Source organism: Mauremys mutica, chromosome 10 (genome assembly GCF_020497125.1).
Source record: "Mauremys mutica isolate MM-2020 ecotype Southern chromosome 10, ASM2049712v1, whole genome shotgun sequence".
Lineage (NCBI taxonomy): Eukaryota > Metazoa > Chordata > Testudines > Geoemydidae > Mauremys > Mauremys mutica.
In genome coordinates, this window is record NC_059081.1 from 84,062,342 (window position 1) to 84,087,380 (window position 25,039).

At 49.3% G+C, this 25,039-nt stretch overlaps 1 long non-coding RNA gene across 1 annotated transcript; it reads right to left on the bottom strand.

The window, feature by feature from the left end:
- Positions 1-3,474: 3,474 nt before the first annotated feature.
- LOC123343433 lies at positions 3,475-21,999 on the bottom strand. Its single transcript, XR_006572238.1, has 5 exons — positions 21,965-21,999; positions 19,413-19,543; positions 14,933-15,078; positions 4,005-4,231; positions 3,475-3,489 (listed from the first exon to the last, which is right to left on the bottom strand). It is a non-coding gene; the product is annotated as an uncharacterized LOC123343433 (long non-coding RNA).
- Between the last annotated feature and the right edge of the window lie 3,040 nt (positions 22,000-25,039).

Consider the following 25,039-nt stretch of genomic DNA (forward strand, 5'->3'; position numbering starts at 1 on the left):
AGCCAGCCTTGTGTTTGTGGCTGTCACACTTCTCCTGTCCTTGGAAAGGGTCAGACTGGGGTGAGCTGTGTCTGGGTCCAGAGTGACATCCTCTGCGGAGAGAGACAACCCAGCAGGTGAGATCCTAGGCAAACAGGTAGACGCAGCAAAGCCTACTACAGTTGCTCAAACAAGAGCTGCTCCATTCCCCTTTCTCGGGCTCTGGGGGACAGGGACCCTGGGCAGAGACTCTCATAGAACATAAAAACATTTACAATTAGGGCTGTCGATTACTCGCAGTTAACTCACGCGATTAACTCAAAAAATTAAATGTGATTTAAAAATTAATCATGATTAATCACAGTTTTAATCGCACTGTTAAATAATAGAATACCAATTGAAATTTATTAAATATTTTGGATGTTCTTCTACATTTTAAAATATATTGATTACAATTACAGTACGGAATACAAAGTGTACAGTGCTCACTTTATATTATTATTTATTACAAATATTTGCATTGTAAAAATGATAAACAAAAGAAATAGTATATTCAAATTCACCTCATAAAAGTACTGTAGTGCAATCACTTTATCATGAAAATGCAACTTGCAAATGTTGGGTTTTTTTGTTACATAATTGCACTCCAAAACAAAACAATGTACAACTTTAGAGTTTACAAGTCCACTCAGTCCCACTGCTTGTTCAGCTAATCGCTAAGACAAACAAGTTTATTTACATTTGAGGGAGATAATGCTGCCCACTTCTTATTTACAATGTCACCTGCAAGTGAGAACAGGTGTTCGCATGGGACTGTTGTAGCTGGCATCACAAGGTATTTACATAAGAACATAAGAAAATCCGTACCGGGTCAGACCAAAGGTCCATCTAGCCCAGTATCTGTCTACTGACAGTGACCAATGCCAGGTGACCCAGAGGGAGTGAACCTAACAGGCAATGATCAAGTGATCTCTCTCCTACCATCCATCTCCATCCTCTGACAAACAGAGGCTAGGGACACCATTCCTTACCCATCCTGGCTAATAGCCATTTATGGACTTAACCACCACGAATTTATCCAGTTCTCTTTTAAACGCTGTTATAGTCCTAGCCTTCACAACATCATGCTAGATATGCTAAACATTCTTATGCTCCTTCCTGCTTCGACCACCATTCCAGAAGACATGCTTCCATGCTGATCACACTCGTTAAAAAAAATGCATTAAATTTGTGACTGAACTCCTTAGGGAAGAATTGTATTTCTTCTGCTCTGTGTTTTACTCGCATGCTGCCATATATTTCATCTTACAGCAGTCTCAGATGATGACTCGGATGTGCTGGACATGTTCGTTTTAAGAACACTTTCATTGCAGATTTGACAAAACACGAAGAAGGTACCAATGTGAGGTTTCTAAAGATAGCTACAGCCAGGGGCGGCTCTAGGATTTCCGCTTGCCCCAAGCAGGGCGGCGCGCCACGGGGCGCGCTCTGGCGGTCGCCGGTCCCGCAGCTCTCCGGGGGACCTCCTGCAGACGTGCCTGCAGAGGGTCCGCTGGTCCCGCGGCTCATGTGGACCAACCGCAGGCAAGACTGCGGATGCTCCACCCAAGCCGCGGGGCCAGCAAACCCTCCTCAGTCATGCCTGCGGGAGGTCCACCGGAGCCGCCTGCCGCCCTGCCGGGAAAATGCCGCCCCAAGCACGCGCTTGGCGCGCTGGGGTCTAGAGCCAGCCCTGGCTACAGCACTCATCCAAGGTTTAAGAATCTGAAGTGTCTTCCAAAATCTGAGAGGGATGAGGAGTGGAACATTCTTTCAGAAGTTTTAAAAGAGCAACACTCTGATGCGGAAACTACAGAACCCAAACCACCAAAAAAGAAAATCAACTTTCTGCTGCTGGCATCTGACTCAGTTGATGAAAATGAACATGTGTTGGTCTGTCCTGCTTTGGATTGTTATCAGGCAGAACTTGTCATCCGTGTGGACGCATGTCCACTGGAATGGTGGTTGAAGTGTGAAGAAATGTAAATATCGACTGGCATGTAAATATCTTGCATCGTCGGCTACAACTGTCACATGTGAATGACTATTCTCACTTTCAGGTGACATTATAAACAAGAAGCAGGCAGCATTTTCTCCTGAATATGTAAACAAATTTCTTTGTCTCAGTGATTGACTGAACAACAAGAAGGACTCAGTGGACTTTAGGCTCTAGTTTCCATTATTTTGGTTTTGAGTGCAGTTTTTTTTGTACATAATTCTACATTTTCAAGTTCAACTTTCATGATAAAGAGATTGCACTACAGTACCTCTATTAGATGAATTGAAAAATATTATTTCTTTTGTTTTTTTTACAGTAGAAATATTTGTAATCCAAATATTATATACAGTGAGCACTATACTTTTGTATTCTGTGTTGAAATTAATATATTTCAATATGTAGAAAACATAAAAATATTAAAATAAATGGTATTCTATTATTGTCTAAGAGTGTGATGAATTTCACAATTAATCACAATTTTTTCAATTCCTTGACAGCGCTATGTATAATCAGAGACTTGTGAGAGAGCAGGTATCCTCAAGACCCAGATTGTGACAGGTCGGACGGGGCGGCTATACTGTGAAATGGGCACTAGGGGCAGGAGAGGGTGGGGGTACGGAAGGGGCGGCTATACTGTATAATAGGCACTAGGGGCAGCAGAGGGTGGGGGTGGGGAAGGGGCGGCTATACTGTATAATGGGCACTAGGGGCAGCAGAGGGTGGGGGTGGGGAAAGGCGGCTATACTGTATAATGGGCACCAGGGGGCAGCAGAGGGTGGGATGGGGGGAGCTGCGGCTATAGTTTATAATGGGCATTAGGGGAGGAGAGGGTGGGGTGGGGATCGGCGGCTATTCTGTATAATGGGCACTAGGGGGCAGCAGAGGGTGGGGTGGGGAGCGGCGGCTTTACTGTATAATTGGCACAAGGGGGCAGCAGAGTGTGGGGTGGGGAGCGGCGGCTATACTGTATCATAGGCACTAGTCGTAACAGGTCGGGTGGGGTGGCGTGAGGAAGGGGACGGCTGGGGCTGGCTATGCAGTATCCTGGGCACCGGGCAGCAGAGGGCAGGATGGGTTGGGAAGGGGGAGGAGGCGGGACAGGCTTTGGGGTGGCTATGCAGTATCCTGGGCCAGGACAGCAGAGTGCAGTGAGAACTGTCCGTCTCCCTGCAGTGGGTGGGAGAATGGGGTGTCTCCGCGGTGTGGCTAGCTGGTGTGTAGGGACCGTGAAGTTGCCCCGGGGCCCACAGGGTCTGTTTCTTTGGTACCCTGGGTACCATGCAGGACTTACCTTTTTTCTGCGTAGATCTTCATCTTGGTGTAACCCAGCTGGGAGTCGGAGCCCGTGAGGACAGGTGTGGGCAGGCGAAGGGGGATATGGGATTTGCAGTGACCAACCAGCCTCGGCTCAGGCGCTAAAGCTGCTCTCCGGAGTGGATCCTTGGAGGAGAATCTTCCGCTGGGGAACGAACCTGCCAGACAGAGCTTTCACTCTCTGTGCCGCCATCCCAAATGGGACTGTCCTTTCTAGTGTACTTGTAGGTATGTCTTTGAGCCACCCCAGCCCCGCTGCCAGACTATCCGGCCCCCTTTAGCCAAGATTAAATATCCGCACAACCCCCGTATAAGGGCATGGGACCACGACACCCATTTTATGGAGGAAAAACTGAGGCATAGACAGACTAACTATGATCACACAGGAGACCTGACCCCAACTCCCCCTGCTCAACCCCACTCCCTTCCCCAAACCAGGGATGGACCTCAGGAGTCGTGGCTCCCAGCTGCCCTGCTCTGACCCACTTCCCTTCCAGAGATAGAACCCAGGAGTCCTGGATCCCAGGCCCCCACTAGACCACACTACTCCCCTCTCCAAAGCTGGGATGGACCCCAGGAGTCCTGCTTCCCAGCCTAGTGCCCTATCCTCTGACCCACCCTGTCCACCCAGGCAAATTGCGGATTATGAGGGACTCTCCTCATTCCTTCCTACCTGCTCAGGCCCAGCTGCCGCCTGTCGCCTCCTGGCCCGTACAGATCCTTTGGGTGCTGCTTCTCCAATCCCCACGTGTTCCCAGCCCCTGAAGCGCCTGCCGAGATGTGGCTGGGTGCCCGGCCTTGCGCTCAGCAGCGCTGGGCAGTTGGAATAAGATTTGGGGCTGGGGGCCAGGCAATCTCCCACCCTGCTGGGTTCAGTCCTGTTCCCTCCGAGGGGGCTGCCTGGAAAACAATTCAAAGTGCAACGCGACAAGGAGGGCGGACTTTCGTCCCAGTCACAGGTCACATCTAATTGCGCTCGGGACAAGGCAATCCTGGGTACAGGAGATAGCTAATCCCCTGCGCTGAGATAGCGGCGTCTTGTGCCTCTGGGTGTGGAGGCAGCTGTAACAGTCAGGACTCCTGGGTTCTCTCCCTGGCTCTGGGGGAGGAGTGGGGTCTAGTGGTTAGAGCGGGGATGGGGGGCTGGGAGCCAGGACTCCTGGGTTCTCTCCTGGACTCCGGGAGGGGATTGAGGTCTAGTGGGTTAGAGCAGGGGGCTGGGAGCCAGGACTCCAGGGTTCTCTCCCCGGCTCTGGGAGGAGAGTGGGGTCTAGTGGGTTAGAGCGGGGGGGCTGGGAGCCAGGACTCCTGGGTTCTCTCCATGGTTGGGCTTGCCTCCACTCTGCCCCACCTCTTCCCACCCCTGTCCAGCCCCATGGCCCCCACTCCCCTGAGCTCTGCAGCAGCCAGCATGGCCGGGCCTGCACTCCTGGCAGCAGGAAGTGCAGACCCGGCCCCAGCTGCAGCGCTGGTGAGGGCTGGGGGGTGGTTCTCCCCTCTTCCCCAAATCGGCCCCCTCCCTCCCCCCCCGCAGAGGCCTGGGACCCGCTCCTCCCCTCCCCACCCCCGTGGAGGCCTGGGGCCCGCTCACAGCTGAGTTGGTCCCAGAATAGCTAGGGACGGCCCTGATCACAGCATAGCTGCTGGATCCGGGCCAGGCACTGAGGCAATCTGAGGTGGGGAGCGATGTTTGGCAAACTGGCAGCGTTAACACATTATTAGCATTGCTGTTATTTAATGTATTAATTGTTCAGCTACATTAAGGTGGAGGAGAGGTGACAAACTCCTCCAGCCCCTGGGCAGGTGTGTGTGTGTACAGATGTGGTGGAGATGAGCACAGAGGGCAGTTGGCGAAGACACAGTGAGCACCATAAGGTCTATAGAACAGCAGAGACCTACAAACTCATGACTGGTGTGGAGAAAATGAATAGAGAAGTGTTATTTACCCCTCCACATAACACAAGATCCAGAGTTCACCCGAGGAAATTAATAGGCTGCAGATTTAAAGCAAACAAAAGGAAATATTTCTTCACACAACACACAGGCAACCTGTGGAACTCCTTGCCAGAGGATGTTGTGAAAGCCATAAGTATGACCTGGTTCAAAAAGGGATTAGATAATTAAAGGGATGATAGGTCCATCAATGGCTGTTATCCAAGATGGTCAGGGATACAACCTCATGCTCTGGGTGTCCCTGAACCTCTGAGTGCCAGAAGCTGGGAGTGGACAACAGGGGTGGATCACTTGATAGTTGCTCGATTCTGCTCATTCCCCCTGAAACACCTGGCATTGCCCACTGTCAGAAGACACGACAGTGGCTAGATGGACCATGGGCCTGATCCATTATAGCCGTTCCTACGTATTTATAATTGGGAAGGGTTCTCATTATACCAGCAAATGCTGTGATACTGGAGGAAAAGCTTCCTACCACGGAAGGTGAGGCTGTGTTCGACACACCCTTGGGAACCCACCAGGTCGCTGCCCACGGACAGAGCACCACAGGAACAGAAACGTTTTCAGTCTCTGTGATCAGCAGAGTGTCAGGGTCCAGGGATGGCTCCAGGCACCAGGTAAAGAAGCAGGTGCTTGGTGAGGCCAATACCAAGGGGGGAATACATCACCTCTCTCTATGTGAGACAGATGCTGAAAGTTAAGAAATAAAAACGATGACACAAGATGACAAAGCGCCAGGTTTAATTTTTAAAGCAAATTTTACGAACATTTTCTACTGATGCCCAGGCAAATTTGCGTCTCTGCAGAGCCCTTCCCTTCTATGGTGACACTGAATGCACGATGTCAAGTAACACACAGACTGAAACAATGTTAATGTAGCTTTTGCCTTGTGGCCCAGCTCCCCCGCCGGAGCCCCGCAACGCCACGGTCACGCTCCCCCGTCCAGAGCCCGGCAAGTCCTGCAGCCCCGCTACCCCGGCCAGAGCCCCACAACCCCGCTCTCCCAGCCAGAGCCCCGCAACCCCGTGGTCCCGCTCCCCCGGCCTGAGCCCCGCAGCCCCGCAACCCCGCTCTCCCGGCCGGAGCCCCACAACCCCGCGGTCCCGCTCCCCCGGCCGAGCGCGTCAAGTCCCGTGGCCCCGCTACCGCGGTCGGAGCCGCGTAACCCCGCAGCCCCACTCTCCCAGCCGGAGCCCCGGGGCTCCCCTACCCCGGCCAGAGCCCCGCATCTCTGCAGTCACGCTCCCCCAGCCGAGCGCGGCAACTCCCGCGGCCCCGCAGCCCCGGTCTCCCAGCCGGAGCCCCGCAACCCAGCAGCCCCGGTCCCCAGGCCCGAGAGGGGCAAGTGCGGCTGCCCCACTCACATGGCCAGAGCCCCGCAACCCCACGGACCGCTACCACGTGGCCCTGCTACCACTGCTGGAGTGCGGAAATGCTAAGTGTTGCCCAGAGAGTACATGCCCCACGAATCAGGCCCCGCACTGGCTAAAGCTGGCCCTGCCAAGGGGCGGCCCTCCCGCCTCTATAGGGGTGGCACTTCGGGGTCTTCAGCAGCAATTTGGTGGCAGGTTCCTCAGTCCTTCTCAGAGCGATGTACTTGCCGAAGAGTGGTGCGGCACGATTGTGCTGCCAGGGATTTTTTTTTTTTTTTTTTTTTTTGCAGCTTGGGCTAAAAACATGAGCTAAAAAACCTCCTTGTGAAAACCTCACTGAAATGGCAGGATCCTGTGGCGTAGCCTCTGACTCTCTGAGCTGCAGCGGTCACTGCTAGCGCCTTTCTGGAGAAGGAGTCGGCACACGTTTTCCCAGCGGGTTCCTCAGCATTAACGTGTCAGCTGTAGCCTGCGATGACCAGGTCCCTGGGAGAGGAGTGTGGGTTCTAGGGGTGAGAGACAGGAGAACCCAACCTGGCTCAATCCCTCTGAAGGGCTGTGTGGTGCAATGGATAACGGGGGGGTTGGCGTGTTAGAAACCTGGGCTGTGGGCCTGCAGCGACCCTGCAGAACCTTCCAGCTCACTGATTTAAAATTATAACAATACCAGGGGAGAGGGTGCTCGGCAGCTGGAACAGAACGTGGATGTGGAAGTCGAGGCCGGAAGAGTCGGGGCAGGGACGAATTCCCATTAGAGCAGAACTGGCTGAGTCTGTCCCACCTCTCAGACTCCTCGGCAGCAATAGAGACTTCCTGGGAGCCGGTGAAAGGCCATTGGGCTGGAGAGGAAAGCTCCAGGGAGATTGGGATGGGAGTGAAATGGAGTTGGGCTGGTGACGTGAAAACGTCCTGATAGAAAGAGCCATGTGAACAGGTGACTAATGGTGCTGGTATAAATTGTACTTGGTTACGTCATTTCTTTTCTTTCTGTCTAGGGAAAGCCAGTCATGGGGGCATCATCTGAACCTCTATCAGGACAGACTTATGTGTAGTGCTGGAAAGGAGCCGGTGGTCATGGTACATGTAGGTACCAATGACATAGGGAAGGGTAGGAGAGATGTCCTGGAAGCCAAATTTAGGCTGCTAGGGAAGAGACTGAAATCCAGGACCTCTATGGTGGCATTTTCAGAAATGCTCCCAGTTCCACGCGCTGGGCCAGGTAGGCAGGCAGAGCTTCAGAGTCTCAATGCGTGGATGAGACGATGGTGTAGAGAGGAGGGGTTTACGTTCATTAGGAATGGGGAAACTTATGGGATGGGAGGAGCCTATCCAGGAGAGATGGGCTCCACCTAAACCAAAGTGGAACCAGACTGCTGGCACTAAACATTAAAAAGGTTGTAGAGCAGTTTTTAAACTAGGAGATGGGGGAAAGCCAACTGCTGCAGAGGAGCGTGTGGATCGGACACAGACTTCTCTTAGGGGAGAGTCTGATGATAGAGAATCTCCAGGTTATAGTCAGGAGCAGAGGACTGAAAAGTATAATGTAAGGGCCGGATCAGATGATAGTCACATAAAAAAGAAACTGGCACATCAGAAAAAGGCAGGCTAATAAACAGGGACAAGTTTTTAAAGTGCTTGTACACAAATGCCAGAAGTCTAAATAATAAGATGGGTGAACTAGAGTGCCTTGTGATAAAGGAGGATATAGATATAATAGGCATCACAGAAACCTGGTGGACTGAGAGCAATCAATGGGACACAATCATTCCGGGGTACAAAATATATCGGAAGGACAGAACAGGCCGTGCAGGGGGAGGAGTGGCACTATATGTGAAAGAAAGTGTAGATTCAAATGAAGTAAAAATCTTAAGTGAATCCACATGTTCCATAGAATCTCTATGGATAGAAATTTCATGCTCTATTATAACATTAGGGATCTATTATCGACCACCTGACCAGGACAGTAATAGTGATGATGAAATGCTAAGGGAAATTAGAGAGGCTATCAAAATTAAAAACCCAATAATAGTGGGGGATTTCAATTATCCCCATATTGACTGGGACCATTTCACTTCAGGACGAAATGCAGAGATAAAATTTCTCGATACTTTAAATGACTGCTTCATGGAGCAGCTGGTACGGGAACCCACAAGAGGAGAGGCGACTCTAGATTTAATCCTGAGTGGAGCGCAGGAGCTGGTCCAAGAGGTAACTATAGCAGGACCGCTTGGAAATAGTGACCATAATACAATAGCATTCAACATAGCATTAATAGCATTGTTAATAGCATTAATCACCCCTCTGAGACGCTTGCTCATCCAGCTTGGTCTAAAACTGCTACCTACGAACCGTTTTCCCGAGAAAGGGAAAACGGTTCGTAGGTAGCAGTTTTAGACCAAGCTGGATGAGCAAGGGTCTCAGAGGGGTGATTAAGAAAAAAAAAAAGCGTACAAGGACTGGAAAATGGGAGGGATCAGCAAAGAAACCTACCTTATTGAGGTCAGAGGGTGTAGGGAAGCAGTGAGAAAGGCAAAGAGCCGGGTGGAGATGGACCTAGCGAAGGGGATTAAAACCAATAGCAAAAGGTTTTTTAGCCATATAAATGGGAAGAAAACCAAGAAGGAAGAAGTGGGACCGCTTAAAACTTTAAACGGAGTGGAGATTAGGTATAATCTTGGCATGGCACAATATCTAAACGAATATTTTGCCTCGGTTTTCAATGAGGCTAATGAAGGGCTAAGGAATAGTGGTAGAGGGACTGATGGGAATGAAGATATGGGGGTAGACATTACGGTATCTGAGGTAGAAGCCAAACTTGAACAGTTTAACGGAAGTAAATCGGGGGGCCCGGATAATCTTCATCCTAGAATATTAAGGGAATTGGCGAGTGAAATTGCAAGCCCGTTAGCGATGATTTTTAATAAATCTCTAAACTCGGGGATTGTACCGTTCGACTGGAGATTAGCTAATATAGTTCCTATATTCAAGAAGGGGAAAAAAAGTGACCCGGGTAACTACAGGCCTGTTAGTTTAACATCTGTAGTATGCAAAGTCATGGAAAAAATTATAAAGGAGAGAGTGGTTACGGACCTTGAGGCTGATGGCAACTGGGACAAATTACAGCATGGTTTTACGAAAGGTAGATCGTGTCAAACCAACCTGATCTCCGTCTTTGAGAAAGTAACAGATTTTTTAGACAAGGGAAATGCGGTGGATCTAATATATCTTGATTTCAGTAAGGCGTTTGATATGGTACCGCATGAGGAATTACTGGTTAAATTGGAAAAGATGGGGATTGAAATGAAAATCCAGAGGTGGATAAGGAACTGGTTAAAGGGGAGACTGCAGAGGGTCGTATTGAAGGGTGATCTGTCGGGTTGGAGGGGGGTTACCAGTGGAGTTCCTCAAGGTTCGGTTTTGGGTCCGATTTTATTTAATCTATTTATCGCTGACCTCGGAACCAAAAGTAGGAGTGGGCTGATAAAGTTTGCGGATGACACCAAGTTGGGAGGTATTGCCAATTCGGAAAAGGATCGGGATATCCTCCAGGGAGATTTGGACGACCTTGTAAACTGGAGTATTAGTAACAGGATGAAATTCAATAATGAGAAGTGTAAGGTTATGCATTTAGGGATGACTAACAAGAATTTTAGTTATAAGCTGGGGACGCACCAGTTGGAAGTAACGGAGGAGGAGAAGGACCTAGAAGTCCTGATTGATCGTAGGATGACTATGAGTAAGCAATGTGATGTGGCCATTAAAAAAGCTAATGTGGTCTTGGGATGCATTAGGCGAGGTATTTCTAGTAGAGATAAGGAGGTGCTAGTCCCGTTATATAAGGCTTTGGTGAGACCTCATTTGGAGTATTGTGTGCAGTTTTGGTCTCCCATGTTTAAGAAGGATGAATTCAAACTGGAACGAGTTCAAAGAAGGGCCACTAGAATGATCCGAGGAATGGAAGGCCTGTCGTATGAAAGGAGACTTGAGGAGCTCGGTTTGTTTTCCTTAACCAAAAGAAGGACAAGAGGAGATATGATTGCACTCTTTAAATATATCAGAGGGATAAATACCAGGGAAGGAGAGGAATTATTTCAGCTCAGTGCTAATGTGGACACGAGGACAAACGGATATAAATTGTCAGTTAGGAAATTTAGGCTTGAAATTAGACGAAGGTTTCTAACCATCAGAGGAGTGCAATTCTGGAACAACCTACCGAGGGAAACAGTGGGGGCGAAGGACCTCCATGACTTTAAGATTAAGCTGGATAAATTTATGGAGGGGATGGTATGATAGGATAATGGGTTTAGTCAATAGGTCAATAACGTGCCACACTGGTAATTAGTACAAAGGGTCAATGTTGGGATATTGTTAGCCTTTTTCAGAGGGTCTGGCTAGAGAGTCTTGCCCGCATGCTTGGGGTTCAGCTGATCGCCATATTTGGGGTCGGGAAGGAATTTTCCTCCAGGGTAGATTGGCAGTGGCCCTGGAGGTTTTTCGCCTTCCTCCGAAGCATGGGGCAGGGGTCGCTTGCTGGTGGATTATCTGCTACTTGAAGTCTCTAAATCACGATTTGGAGCATTCAACAGCAGAGTCAATGGAGAGAATTAGTTCAGGAGTGGGTGGATTGGCTTATGTGGCCTGCATCTTGCAGGAGGTCAGACTAGATGATCATAATGGTCCCTTCTGATCTTGAATTCTATGACTCTATGATTCTATGATCCCTGTGGTGGGAAGAAAACCTCAACTGCCCAACACTGTGGCATTTAATTTAAAAAGGGGGAAACTATACAAAAATGAGGGGGTTAGTTAGACAAAAGTTAAAAGGTACAGTGACTAAAGTGAAATCCCTGCAAGTTGCATGGGCCCTTTTTAAAGACACCATAATAGAGGCCCAACTTCAATGTATACCCCAAATTAAGAAAAACAGTAAAAGAACTAAAAAAGAGCCACCGTGGCTTAACAACCATGTAAAAGAAGCAGTGAGAGATAAAAAGACTTCCTTTAAAAAGTGGAAGTCAAATCCTAGTGAGGCAAATAGAAAGGAGCACAAACACTGCCAACTTAAGTGCAAGAGTGTAATAAGAAAAGCCAAAGAGGAGTTTGAAGAACGGCTAGCCAAAAACTCCAAAGGTAATAACAAAATGTTTTTTAAGTACATCAAAAGCAGGAAGCCTGCTAAACAACCAGTGGGGCCCCTTGATGATCAAAATACAAAAGGAGCGCTTAAAGATGATAAAGTCATTGCGGAGAAACTAAATGGATTCTTTGCTTCAGTCTTCACGGCTGAGGATGTTAGGGAGATTCCCAAACCTGAGCTGGCTTTTGTAGGTGACAAATCTGAGGAACTGTCACAGATTGAAGTGTCACTAGAGGAGGTTTTGAAATTAATTGATAAACTCAACATTAACACGTCACCGGGACCAGATGGCATTCACCCAAGAATTCTGAAAGAACTCAAATGTGAAGTTGCGGAACTATTAACTAAGGTTTGTAACCTGTCCTTTAAATCGGCTTCGGTACCCAATGACTGGAAGTTAGCTAACGTAACGCCAATATTTTAAAAGGGCTCTAGAGGTGATCGCTGCAATTACAGACCGGTAAGTCTAACGTCGGTACTGGGCAAATTAGTTGAAACAATATAGAAAAAACATAAACTGTTGAGCAATAGTCAACATGGTTTCTGTAAAGGGAAATTGTGTCTTACTAATCTATTAGAGTTCTTTGAAGGGGTCAACAAACATGTGGACAAGGGGGATCCGGTGGACATAGTGTACTTAGATTTCCAGAAAGCCTTTGACAAGGTCCCTCACCAAAGGCTCTTACGTAAATTAAGCTGTCATGGGATAAAAGGGAAGGTCCTTTCATGGATTGAGAACTGGTTAAAGGACAGGGAACAAAGGGTAGGAATTAATGGTAAATTCTCAGAATGGAGAGGGGTAACTAGTGGTGTTCCCCGAGGGTCAGTCCTAGGACCAATCCTATTCAATTTATTCATAAATGATCTGGAGAAAGGGGTAAACAGTGAGGTGGCAAAGTTTGCAGATGATACTAAACTACTCAAGATAGTTAAGACCAAAGCAGATTGTGAAGAACTTCAAAAAGATCTCACAAAACTAAGTGATTGGGCAACAAAATGGCAAATGAAATGTAATGTGGATAAATGTAAAGTAATGCACATTGGAAAAAATAACCCCAACTATACATACAATATGATGGCTAATTTAGCTACAACGAGTCAGGAAAAAGATCTTGGAGTCATCGTGGATAGTTCTCTAAAGATGTCCACGCAGTGTGCAGAGGTGGTCAAAAAAGCAAACAGGAAGTTAGGAATCATTAAAAAGGGGATAGAGAATAAGACTGAGAATATATTATTGCCCTTATATAAATCCATGGTACGCCCACATCTCAAATACTGTGTACAGATGTGGTCTCCTCACCGCAAAAAAGATATTCTAGCACTAGAAAAGGTTCAGAAAAGGGCAACTAAAAAGATTAGGGGTTTAGAGAGGGTCCCATATGAGAAAAGATTAAAGAGGCTAGGACTCTTCAGCTTGGAAAAGAGAAGACTAAGGGGGGACATGATAGAGGTATATAAAATCATGAGTGATGTTGAGAAAGTGGATAAGGAAAAGTTATTTACTTAGTCCCATAATACAAGAACTAGGGGTCACCAAATGAAATTAATAGGCAGCAGATTTAAAACAAATAAAAGGAAGTTCTTCTTCACACAGCGCACAGTCAACTTGTGGAACTCCTTACCTGAGGAGGTTGTGAAGGCTAGGACTATAACAATGTTTAATCATAGAATCATAGAACTTAAGATCAGAAGGGACCATTATGATCATCTAGTCTGACCTCCCGCAAGATGCAGGCCACAAAAGCTGACCCACCCACTCCTGAAATAATTCTCTCCCTTGACTCAGCTGTTGAAGTCCCCAAATCCTGATTTAAAAGGGGACTGGATAAATTCATGGTGGCTAAGTCCATAAATGGCTATTAGCCAGGATGGGTAAGAATGGTGTCCCTAGCCTCTGTTCGTCAGAGGATGGAGATGGATGGCAGGAGAGAGATCACTTGATCATTGCCTGTTAGGTTCACTCCCTCTGGGGCACCTGGCATTGGCCACTGTCGGTAGACAGATACTGGGCTAGATGGACCTTTGGTCTGACCCGGTACGGACTTTCTTATGTTCTTATGACAGTGGGTGGAACCGGTGGGGTGTTGTTATCCTGAAATGGGTTAATGGCCGTCTCTAATCACCAGCGAGTGTTTGATCCAAGGAGGAGAGGTGCCATCGAGGGCAGCTGAGAATCATGTTCTGTAAAGATAGGATGGTAACAAGCATGGAGTGGAGAAGGAGAAGATCCGGGGAGCGATGTCATTTTGCCTGCAAGTTCCATAACTGGGGAGGGATATCGTTATGTCAGCGATTGCTGTGATAATGGATGAAAAACTCCCTTGTATGCAGGGCCGGCTTTAGCCAGTGCGGGGCCCGATTCGTGGGGCATGTTCTCTCCGGGCAGCACTTCAGATTTCCGTGCTCTGGTGGTGGTAGCGGGGCCGCGGGGTTGCAGGGCTCCGGCCGCGGGAGATGGGCAGCCGCACTTGCCACTCTTGGGCCAGGGGACTGGGGCTGCGGGGTTGTGGGGCTCCGGCAGAAGGAGCAGGGATGTGGGGATCCGGCCGGGGTAGCAGGGCCGCGGGACTTGCCCCGCTCAGCCAGGAGAGCAGGCCTGCGGGGTTGCGGAGATCCGGCCTGGGAGAGCGGTGCTGCGGGGCTCCGGCCGGGGTAGCGGGGCCGCAGGGCTCCAGCCGGGAGAGCAGGGCTCCAGCTGGGGGAGCAGGACCACGGGGTTGCGGGGCTCCGGCCAGGAGAGCGGGGCTGCCGGGTTGCGAGGCTTTAGCCGGGGTAGCTGGGCCGCGTGGCTCCATCCGGGGTAGCAGGGCTGCGGGACTTGCCGTTACTTGACATCCTGCATTCAGTGTCACCATAGCAGGGAAGGGCTCTGCATAGACGGAAATTTGCCTGGGAATCAGTAGAAAATGTTAAGGAAAATTTGCTTTAAAAATTAAACCTGGTGCTTTGTCATCTTGTGTCATCATTTTTATTTCTTAGCTTTCAGCTATTTCAGTGAACTCTCAAACTTTCATACTGACTGTTTCCTATCTGACATTGTCTCGCTCTAATCTCCTTCAGAACCATCACTGACTTTTTTCCATTTTAATATTATCCCATAGTATCAGAGACAGTGAGAAAAATAGCAAATAAAGGTACCTGACTCTCTTTCTATCTCTATAGAGAATGATAGATACACATGCGTCGATCTCACATAGAGAGAGGTGATGTATTCCCTGCAGCCAGGGCCGGCTTTAGGCAGTGCAGGGCCCAATTCGAACAGTTTCGACGGCCGGCAGGGATGACTGGAAAAAAAAACACATGTAAAAAAACATGTGGGGTTTGTACTCACTGGACAGTGCTCCAAGTCTTCGGGGGCACTTCGGCGACGGGTCCTTCACTCGTTCCAGGTCCTCGGCGACACTGAAGGACCCGCTGCTGAAGACCCAAAGCAAGTGAAGAACCCACTGCCAAAGTGCTGCTGAAGACCCAGCGCGCCGCCAGGTGAGTAAAAATTAAAAAGGCGCCTCTAGCCAGGGAAGGGATTCTCACTGGGCGCGGGGCCCTGTTAGGCACAGGGCCTGATTCAGGGGAATTGGTGGAATAGGCCTACACCCGGTTGTGCTAGTATGGAAGGTGATGCTGTGCTCAGCTTAGATTTTGGAATCGTCCAAAGCAGGACAAATGTGATGGGAAAGGTCACTTTAACCATGGGCTGGGATCATCAACACAGGCTAAGGAAGCCGGGCATCCAGCTGTCACTGAATTGCAATGATTATTGGCCCCTAGCTCAGAAAACCACACAGTCAAAGTCATAGAATTTAACCCCAGAAGGACCCACCAGCTCAGCTAGTCTCACCCCCAGTAGGCCTCCCTCCAGCACCCACACACTACACCCAACAATCAGTGTCACAGCTCACAGAAGACTCAACTTACATGCCATGGGGAGTAGCTAGGGGGACCCGAGATGCATCAGTGCCTGAGTTCACTGCAATGGCAGGGAACTGGTTAAGTGAGAGATGCCCAGATAATCCTGGCGAGTGACCCTCATCCCTTGCAGCCAAGAAAGGGAAACGGCTCCCAAGGTCACTGCCAGTCTCACTTGGGAGGGGAATTCCAAGCCATCCCCAGAGAGGATGATCAGTCAGACCCTGCGCTTGTCCCACCAGATGCTTGTTCTGCTGGGGGAGCGACACTGGATTATGTTGTGGTAACTGGGCCTCAAACCTACCCTAACCATGGGCTGAGCAGTGAAAAGTGAGGAAAAGATCATAAAACGTCACAGTGACCAATTACAGGAAAGGCTGATGGGAAACGGTGCCGAACAGGAGGCAGACGGACGGAATTCAAACAGAACTGGGCTTCTACATCTTTTTGTTTTTTCAAAGTTTTCAGTTGCAAAGTGCAGAGTTCAGAACCTGGTGGGAATTCTTGATCCACATGTGCATGGCTAGAAGCGAAATGACACTGCAAGTTTGAAGATTTGAACTGAGACACACACATGTGGCAAAGAAGACACATGGCCTCACCATTACATTCAAGGGAAAAGTACTTATTCTCCACCTCCTGTTGGAAGCCTCGATTTTCACCGGTGTATTTTCTTTCCCAACTGCACTTGCCACTCAGTATTAGATGGTGTCAGAAACATTTTTATTAAAAATTTCCACACCAGCTAGTCGCCGTGTCCTTTATTCTAGGAGACACCAGTGCCAGTCAGGGGGTGCTGGACCCTTGGCTCTGTCCCAGGCTCCGCCCCCCACTCCACCCCTTTCCCCAAGTCACCACTGCCTCTTCTTGCCCCTCCCCTGAGTGAGCCATATCCTCACTTCCCCCCCCCCCCCACTTGAGCCTCCGGCGCTTTGCAAAATGGCTGATCGCAGCGGGCGGGAGGCACTGGGAGGAGGGAGGGAGCCCATGGTACCCAAGGGTGACCTATCACTCTCTCTAGTGGCTAGGAGAGGTATAGGTGTTATCTGTGTCTACAGCTCCTCTCTCAAGCTAACGCAGTTCCAAATTCAGTCCCTGCAGCCAGACCCAACCCAGGGGTAAGTTACAGATGCAAAACTCCACTCTGAACAAACGTTCACTCTGGAACTGTGACTGGCACCCACGGCTCACAGCTGCAAGCTATGCTCCCCTCCCTGCTAACATGGGGACCAGGTTCAGTAGAAATCCATGGTATACATGCCATTTAAAAAGCAGGCTGCTGAAGAGCAAAGTCCCAGTCCTCGATGTGATTTGCTGCATGGCACCGGGGCACCTCAGTGTCTTTGGAAGAGAAAAATGGAATAAGCCATGGTCAAGGGTTTGGTGAAGGTGTCCCAGGGTTATGAGTCTCACTCACTAGTAAATAGGACTGTCAGGTGATTAAAAAATTAATCGCAGTTTTAATCATCCTGTTAAACAATATCAGAATATACCATTTATTGAAATATTTTGGGGGGGTTCTCTATTTTCAAATATAGGTTCAGGGATGGGGGCTCTGGGCTTCAGCCCAGCTCAGGATGCTGGGCTTGTGTCTTCAGCAGCCCTCAGGGCATGGGGCTCCAGCCCCTTTTGGTTGTGGGGCTTGTGGCTTCAGCCACTCTCGGGGCATGGGGCTCCAGCCCCCCAAAGCCCACAGAGCTGTGGGCTGGGGCTTCAGTCCCCCTGCTGCCGATGCCTCCCTCCCCACCCACAGGTATGCGACTAACGCAATAAAAAATAACATGTCAATTTTGTTTTCAGTTCATCACAGGTGTTTACAGTGATTAATCGACAGCCCTAGTAGTTAATAATTAATTATTAGTGACTGAGATCAGGGCCCCATGGCGCCAGGCGCAGCACAGACACGCGAGATCAGGGCCCCGTCGTGCCTACTTCCCTACCAGGCCTGAGGCCTCAGGGGACTATTACAGCCCTGCTGGTGCCGTGGGTCACTCTTTTCCCCCCGTGTGTCTGGCCAGGGGAGTGGCCCAAATGTGAGCTCGGGGGGGATGCAGGTGCCATGTCCAGCTGGGACAAACCGCTACCTAGTGATGACTGGTCTGCGTCAATCTACTGCTGGGCCACTGAGAGGCTGCATGGGCTGGTTTCAAGACTGCCATTGGAGAGAGGCTGTGATGGGTCCCCTTGGAGAGAGGCTTTGCTGGGTACCATCAGAGGGAGGCTGTGGTCCCCTCAGGCACTGCAAGACCCAGCTGAGCTCCTTTGAAATCTCCATGTTGGGTTCATTTAGCTGGGCAATCGATTCATGGCAGATGCAGCGTAGCCAGGGCACCACGGGTCATGTTTTCTTTTGGAAATACTCTGTGCTGCAATTTCAGCTTGGGCCAGTTCTCCTGGCTGTAAACCAGCCCACTTCGGGGAAGTCCAGCCCCTACAAAGCGAAGTGCACTGTGGATTGTTCAAATAAACACAAAAATTGAACAACACAAGGATTGATTTTCTGGCCAGCAATGTCTGTGTTCTCTGGGGCAGTGAACTATTTCTGCAGCTGCAATAAAACCAGTTCTTCTTTTGGGTGGGCAGCTATTCCACCCCAGATCCCCGCCTGCCATAAATATAGGGGAAACTGAGGCACGCAGAGGTTTATGCTTTTAGCTCTGCTGGAGGCAATGGAGCTAAATCCAAGTTACACCACTGGTGGGTTAGGGCCCTGAATGAAACTGACTGATCATCCTGAGCTGTCGTGGGATGCTGGAAGCTAAGCCAGTGTGGTGTATCTCTGCACTGCAAACCAAGCCTGGGCTCTGACTCCGGTTTGATGCCAAGCCCCCCTTCTATCCACACACACGGACATCGTTCTGACTCAGGTCAGCAAGCACTCGGGATCTGGGTGCTAGAACCCTGCTGGGGGATGCGTCAGAGCCTGTGATCCACTGTGACTTGGGTCCAAGGCCTGTCATTTTGCAGTGTGGACACAGCTCTCGTCACAGACCCAAGCCGGAAGCTCTGGCTGGTTAATATGCTAATATATGGAAATATACCTATCTCTCCTATAACTGGAAGGGATCCTGAAAGGTTATTGAGCCCAGCCCCCTGCCCTCACTAGCAGGACCAAGTACTGGTTTTGCCCCAGATCCCTGAAGGGCTGAACTCACAACCCTGGATTTAGCAGACCAGTGCTCAAACCACTGAGCCATCCCTCCTCCCAAACAGTATGGACTTGTTCATATGGCTTTGACCTGGATCCAGCAATTCTAAAACCCAGGTTTGCAGTGTGGACACTGACGTCCAGCTTGGAAAAACTGACTCCACAAGCCTGGGTCCCAGAAATCCAGCTTCACAATGCAGTGCAGACATACCCAGAGGGGGCCCCTCTGCAGCCGTTCGCACTGGCTCAGCAGATCAGGCAGTGGCTGGAGGGCTGATGGCCCCGCTGACACTGGTGGGTTTGTGAGTGCCTGGCCACCTGGGTGTCAGTGCAGCGCTGAGCCTGCAGCCCCCGAGACGGCCCAGGGGTGGTCTGAGTCGGGGTGAGGACGAAAGCAGCCCTGCTCCGTGGGTAGAGAGAGGTGGGGGAGAGGGCCGTGGGCAGCAGTGTGCTGCTTTCCAGCTTGGTCAGGCAGCCAAGAACAGCAGGTGATTTGGGACCAATTTCCCTGGAGTGGGCACAGACAGGGCTCCCCTGCACTATAAGCAGGAAGCTGCAATTCACCCTGTACCCCCGAAAGTGTTGTCCAGCCGAGGCTCCACTCAGTGGCATTTCTCTGGCTGTCGGTAACGGGAACAGCTTTGAACATCGCAGCCGGTCAGTTCTGGGCGTCAATGGGCAGGACCTGGCCGAAGCTGAGGAAAATGAAAAAACATGAAAAGCCATCTGAAGGAACGTAAAAGCCCCAGCCCGGCCCATCTCCCCTCATGGCAGCGTCTCCTCTGCCCCCCACCCCAGGCCTCCTTCGGGATTGTACATGACCCCTGCACATGTCTGCCCCAGCACAGGTCAGAAGCAGCCCAGCCCCACAGAGGAATCACCAGAAAATCCATTTGCACTGAAAAGGTTGGGGACCACAACAGAGCTCGGCCCTCTAGCTATGGCGCTTAGAAGTGTTTGCACTGATTCCTGGGTAAGGCTAAGATTTAGTCACAGGTATTTTTAGTAAAAGTCATGAACAGATCACAGGCAATAAACAAAAAATCAAGGCCTGTGTTGCTTTATTAACAGCCAAGACAATTCCTGATTAATTTCCTCCTGTTGAGAGGTAACTCTGCATTGCACCCCTGTCCTGCTGACATGTCCACACATTAGTATCACAATCAGAGCAGGGTGCTTCCCCTCTTCCCTCCCACATCCAGACAAATAGTTTATTCACTGAAAAAATGCAGCTTTGGTCAACCCGAAACAATCTGTACATTTCACAGGAATGGTTTTGACCAGTGACAAAACTGACAGAGGAGGAGCAGATGGAGTTGGAGGTGGGGCTGGTGGCATTTCACACTCTCTTTCTGACCTTTAGTCTAAGGGTGAATGCTCTTGCCTTAGATATGGGAGTCTGAGAGTTTGTCTACACTGGCAAGCTGTCAACAAAACTTGTCTTTTGCAGGTGCTTAGAAAAGTGCCCACAAAAGACAAACATTCTGCTCAACGCAAACGGCAATGTGAATGCGGCTTTGTTGGCCGAAGTGCTCTCCTGCTGACAAACTGAACGCCACTTGTGGGGCTGGAAGTATTTTATTGACAAAAGTGTCGACAAAGTGCTGACACAGAGTGTTCACACACGCTGACTTTTAGCGACAAGGTGTGTCGACAGAGCCTCGTCGCTAAAAGCTGCGTGGTATAGACAAGCTCTGAGATTCGAATCCCTGCTTTGGAGCACTCTGAAGAAACTTCTTTGGTTCACCAAAAAGTCTGAAAAAATGTGGATTATTTTTTACCTGGACTGATTTTTGTTCTTTTGATTTTTTTGGAACAGCCTCTGAACCCCAAACGCAATTACTCACCCAATTCTAATCAAGTTAAAATACGTAATGCTGTTGGTTTTTAAGCACTGTGCTTTCAAATCATCACTATTTAAAAGCCATTAGAAAGAAAAAAGAGCATGACACAATTACTGTAGGAGCCCTCATTAAATGGTAAGATTTAAATCAACTTCAGGGCTTTCAACTTGTGTTTTGGTTGGAGCAGGCCTTGCATTTTATTCATAATCACAGGGCCGATGACTATGCTGTCCCCTCCCTAGTCTCTCTGAGTGCACCTCCTCTGGCGTCAGACCTTGTCCCCTTCCCCACCTTGGCATGGGTCTACACAGTTCTCCTGCTCTTAGGCCTGAATCTCGAGTAGGAGGAGAGAGGTTATTTTATCTCTGTATTGACACTGGTGCGACTGCTGCTGGAATCCTGGGTCCACAGCTGGTGCTCACAGTTCGAGAAGGAGATTGATAAACTGGTGAGGGGTAAGAGAAGAGCCATGAGAGAATGACTGAAGGGTTAGAAAACCTGCCTTATAGCAACAGACTCAAGGAGCTCATTCCAAGAGAAGGTTCAGGGGTCACTTGATTAGGGTGTCATAAACAGATAGTTAAGGGTTAATGCCTCTTTTATCTGTAAAGGGTTAAGAAGTTCACCTAGCCTAGCTGACACCTGACCAGAGGAACCAAAGCCTTGTTAGAAAAACTTTATCTGTTTGCCTTCAGGGTATCTCTCCTTCACTGCTTCTCCAGCATCTCAAAGGAGGGGAAAAAAAATCTGTCTAGGTTCCTTTAAAATCCCTCCGTTGCTCACCATGTCATAGGTCTCACCCCCACTCTGAACTTTAGGGTACGGATGTGGGGACCTGCATGGACACTTCTAAGCTTAATTACCAGCTTAGATCTGGTCTCGCTGCCACCATCCAGATTTCTGAGTACCTGGAACACTCTCTTTCCCCCCAAAACCTTCCCCTCCCTGGGTAGCCTTGAGAGACTCCTCCACCAATTCCCCGGTGAGTCCAGATCCAATTCCCTTGGATCTAAAAAACAGGGGGCAAATCAATCAGGTTCTTAAAAAGAAGGCTTTTAATTAAAGAAAAGAAAGGTAAAAGAAAGGAAAAAAAACCTGGGAGACAGCATACCAGCTAATCTCACAGACAATAGATAGAAAACACAGGATGTTCCCCTGGGCAAAACCCTTAATACACACAAGAATACCCAATTTAATAATTCCCCTAATTGCACCAAGACAAGTTACAAAAGAAAATAAACATAAACCTATTTATTCCTTTCTAAAACTTACTACTCTGATAAGAGGCTGGTTCCTTGATCTTTTTCACTCCGGCTGAAACTGAAACTGACTAAACAAAGGAAAACTTCCCTCCTTCCTTTTGAAACATCTTGTTCCCCCATTGGTTCCTCTGGTCAGGTGTCAGCTAGGCTAGGTGAACTTCTTAACCCTTTACAGATAAAAGAGGCATTAACCCTTAACTATCTGTTTATGACATAGGGTCTATAAGTGGCTACAGGAGGAACAAATGTTTAATAATGGACTCTTCAATTTAGCAGAGAAAGGTGAAACATGATCCAAAGGCTGACAGTTGATGATGCTAGACAAACTCAGACTGTAAATAAGGCATAACATTTTAACAGTGAGAATAATTATATATTTGAACAACTTAAACAACAAGGGTCATGGTGGATTCTCCATCACTGACAATTTTTAAGTCACGAGGGGATGTTTTTCTAAAAGATCTGCCCTGGGATTTCTTTTGGGGCAGGTCTCCGGCATGTGTTGTACATGGGGTCAGACAAGATACTCACAGCTGTCCTTTCTGGCCTTGAAATCTATAAATCTATGTCAATGACATATTGACACATCACTCACTCCCGTGTCTCTGGAGGCATTGAAACTGGAGGTGCTGGGGTGTGTTACCTACCAGCTCTGTGTTCTTGGGGAACCAGGGCATTGTACCCAGCCTGTCTGACTCAGGAAGTACCCCCCACCCCTCCCCAGCCTCTGCTTGATCAGAAGAAAGACTTACAAAAAGCAATGAAAAGGTGGTGGGAGACACACCTAAGCCCCTCCAGACACGGGTGATAGGTTTGAGGAGACTCCCCTAGCCTCATTTGCATCAAAGATGGGACAGGGAGGCATCCCATTAGCATACAGAATGGAAAACAGAAACTCCAAGGTAAGAACCACACTGAACTCTGGGACCCGAAAAGCGGGGAAGCATTGCATGATGGGAAATCTCTGCTCCAGAACTTCATGAGCCCACACTTGCATACACCCAGCCCAGGAATTACCAGGTCAGCTGGGGCTGGCAGGGGGCAGGGGCTGGCTGGGGGCAGAGGGTGGCTGGGGGCTGGGGCTGGCTGGGGGCAGAGGGTGGCTGGGGGCTGGGGCTGGCTGGGGGCAGAGGGTGGCTGTGGGCAGAGGGCGGCTGTGGGGAGGGGCTGGCTGGGGGGAGGGTGGGGCTGGGGGCAGAGGGTGGCTGGGGGGAGGGGCTGGCTGGGGGCAGGGAAGGCGGGGGAGGGGCGCAGACACTCACACGGGGGGGGGGGGGGGCTGGGAGCAGCAGGACGCAGCCGGGGACTCACGGGGCAGCAGCAGGAGCCCCAGGGCCAGAGGTCCAAAGAGCAGCAGCAGCAACAGGTCCAGGAGGCAGCTCACATGGCTCTCGCAGCACAGCGCAGCGCCCCCCGGCGGCCGGGAGGAGGAATTACAGGCTTCCCAGGCAGAGCCCATCAAAGCTTCCCTCACAGGGAAGCTAGTTAACAAGCGGTTCTAAAACCGCTTCTAAATTTAACAACCGGTTCGCGCGAACCCGTGCGAACCGGCTCCAGCTCACCCCTGTTTGTACCTAAGCTAAAGATCCCTGCAGCGCCCAAAAATCCTGTGGGGTTTGCTCATCAAGTGGCATGAAAATGGGGATAAGGATGTGCTGAGCCTGGCATACGAGGGTGGCAGGTTAAAAAGTGCAGTTTAGCCCAGCCTCTGAGTCCAAAGGCCTATGGGAGTAACAGTCTGAACTTGCTGTTCAACCCAGGAACATACAAGGGGTCAGCTTGTGAGTGCTGATTACCCAGTGCTCTCAGACACGCTCTGTTAATGTGTGTGAGCTCATCTGATTCTAGAGCAGGAAGACCCCAGCCCTGGGGCACCTCGGTCCTGCAGGAAGCTCCATCGGGAGAGGACTTGCGGAAGGGAGGAGTAGAGCTCCATGTGAGAACACAAGGGACACAAGCAGCACATTGATAGGATTATTGAAACCGCCCCCCCCCCACCCAACACACACAGGAGAGTAAACAGCTTAATGGGACTAAATCAGGGGGCCCAGACAATCTTCATCCAAGAATATTAAAGGAACTGGCACATGAAATTGCAAACCCATTAGCAAGAATTTTTAATGAATCAGTAAACGCAGGGGTTGTACCGTATGACTGGAGAATTGCTAACATAGTTCCTATTTTTAAGAAAGGAAAAAAAAGTGATCCGGGTAAATACATGCCTGTTAGTTTGACATCAGTAGTATGCAAGGTATTGGAAGAAAAATTGAAGGAGAGGGTAGTTAAGGACATTGAGGTCAATGGTAATTGGGACAAAATACAACATGGTTTTACAAAAGGTAGATCGTGTCAAACCAACCTGACCTCCTTCTTTGAGAAGGTAACAGATTTTTTTAGACAAAGGAAACGCAGTGGATCTAATTTATCTTGATTTCAGTAAGGCATTTGACACGGTTCCACATGGGGAATTATTAGTTAAATTGGAAAAGATAGGGATCAATATTAAAAAATGAAAGGTGGATAAGGAACTGGTTAAAGGGGAGACTACCGCAGGTCGTACAGAAAGGTGAACTGTCAGATGGAAGCAGGTTACTAGTGGAGTTCCTCAGGGATCAGTTTTGGGACCAATCTTATTTAATCTTTTTATTACTGACCTTGGCACAAAAAGTGGGAATGTGCTAATAAAGTTTGCAGATGACACAAAGCTAACACAGAGAAGGACTGGGATATCATACAGGAAGATCTGGATGACCTTGTAAACTGGAGTAATAGTAATAGGATGAAATTTAATAGTGAAAAGTGCAAGGTCATGCATTTCGGGATTAAGAACAAGAACTATTGTTATAAGCTGGGGAGGCATCAGTTGGAAGTAATGGAGGAGGAGAAGGACCGCGGAGTATTGGTTGACCACAGGATGACTATGAGCCGCCAATGTGATTGTGGTGGGCTGGAGGTGCTGGAGGGGAGGGGAGGATTTGAGAGGTGGGTTCACCTGTGGGAGGGAGGTGCTGGGAGGAGGGAGGGGCTGGCTGCCGATGGGTGCTCAGTACCCACCATGTTTTCCCCATGGATCCCCACATTGCTG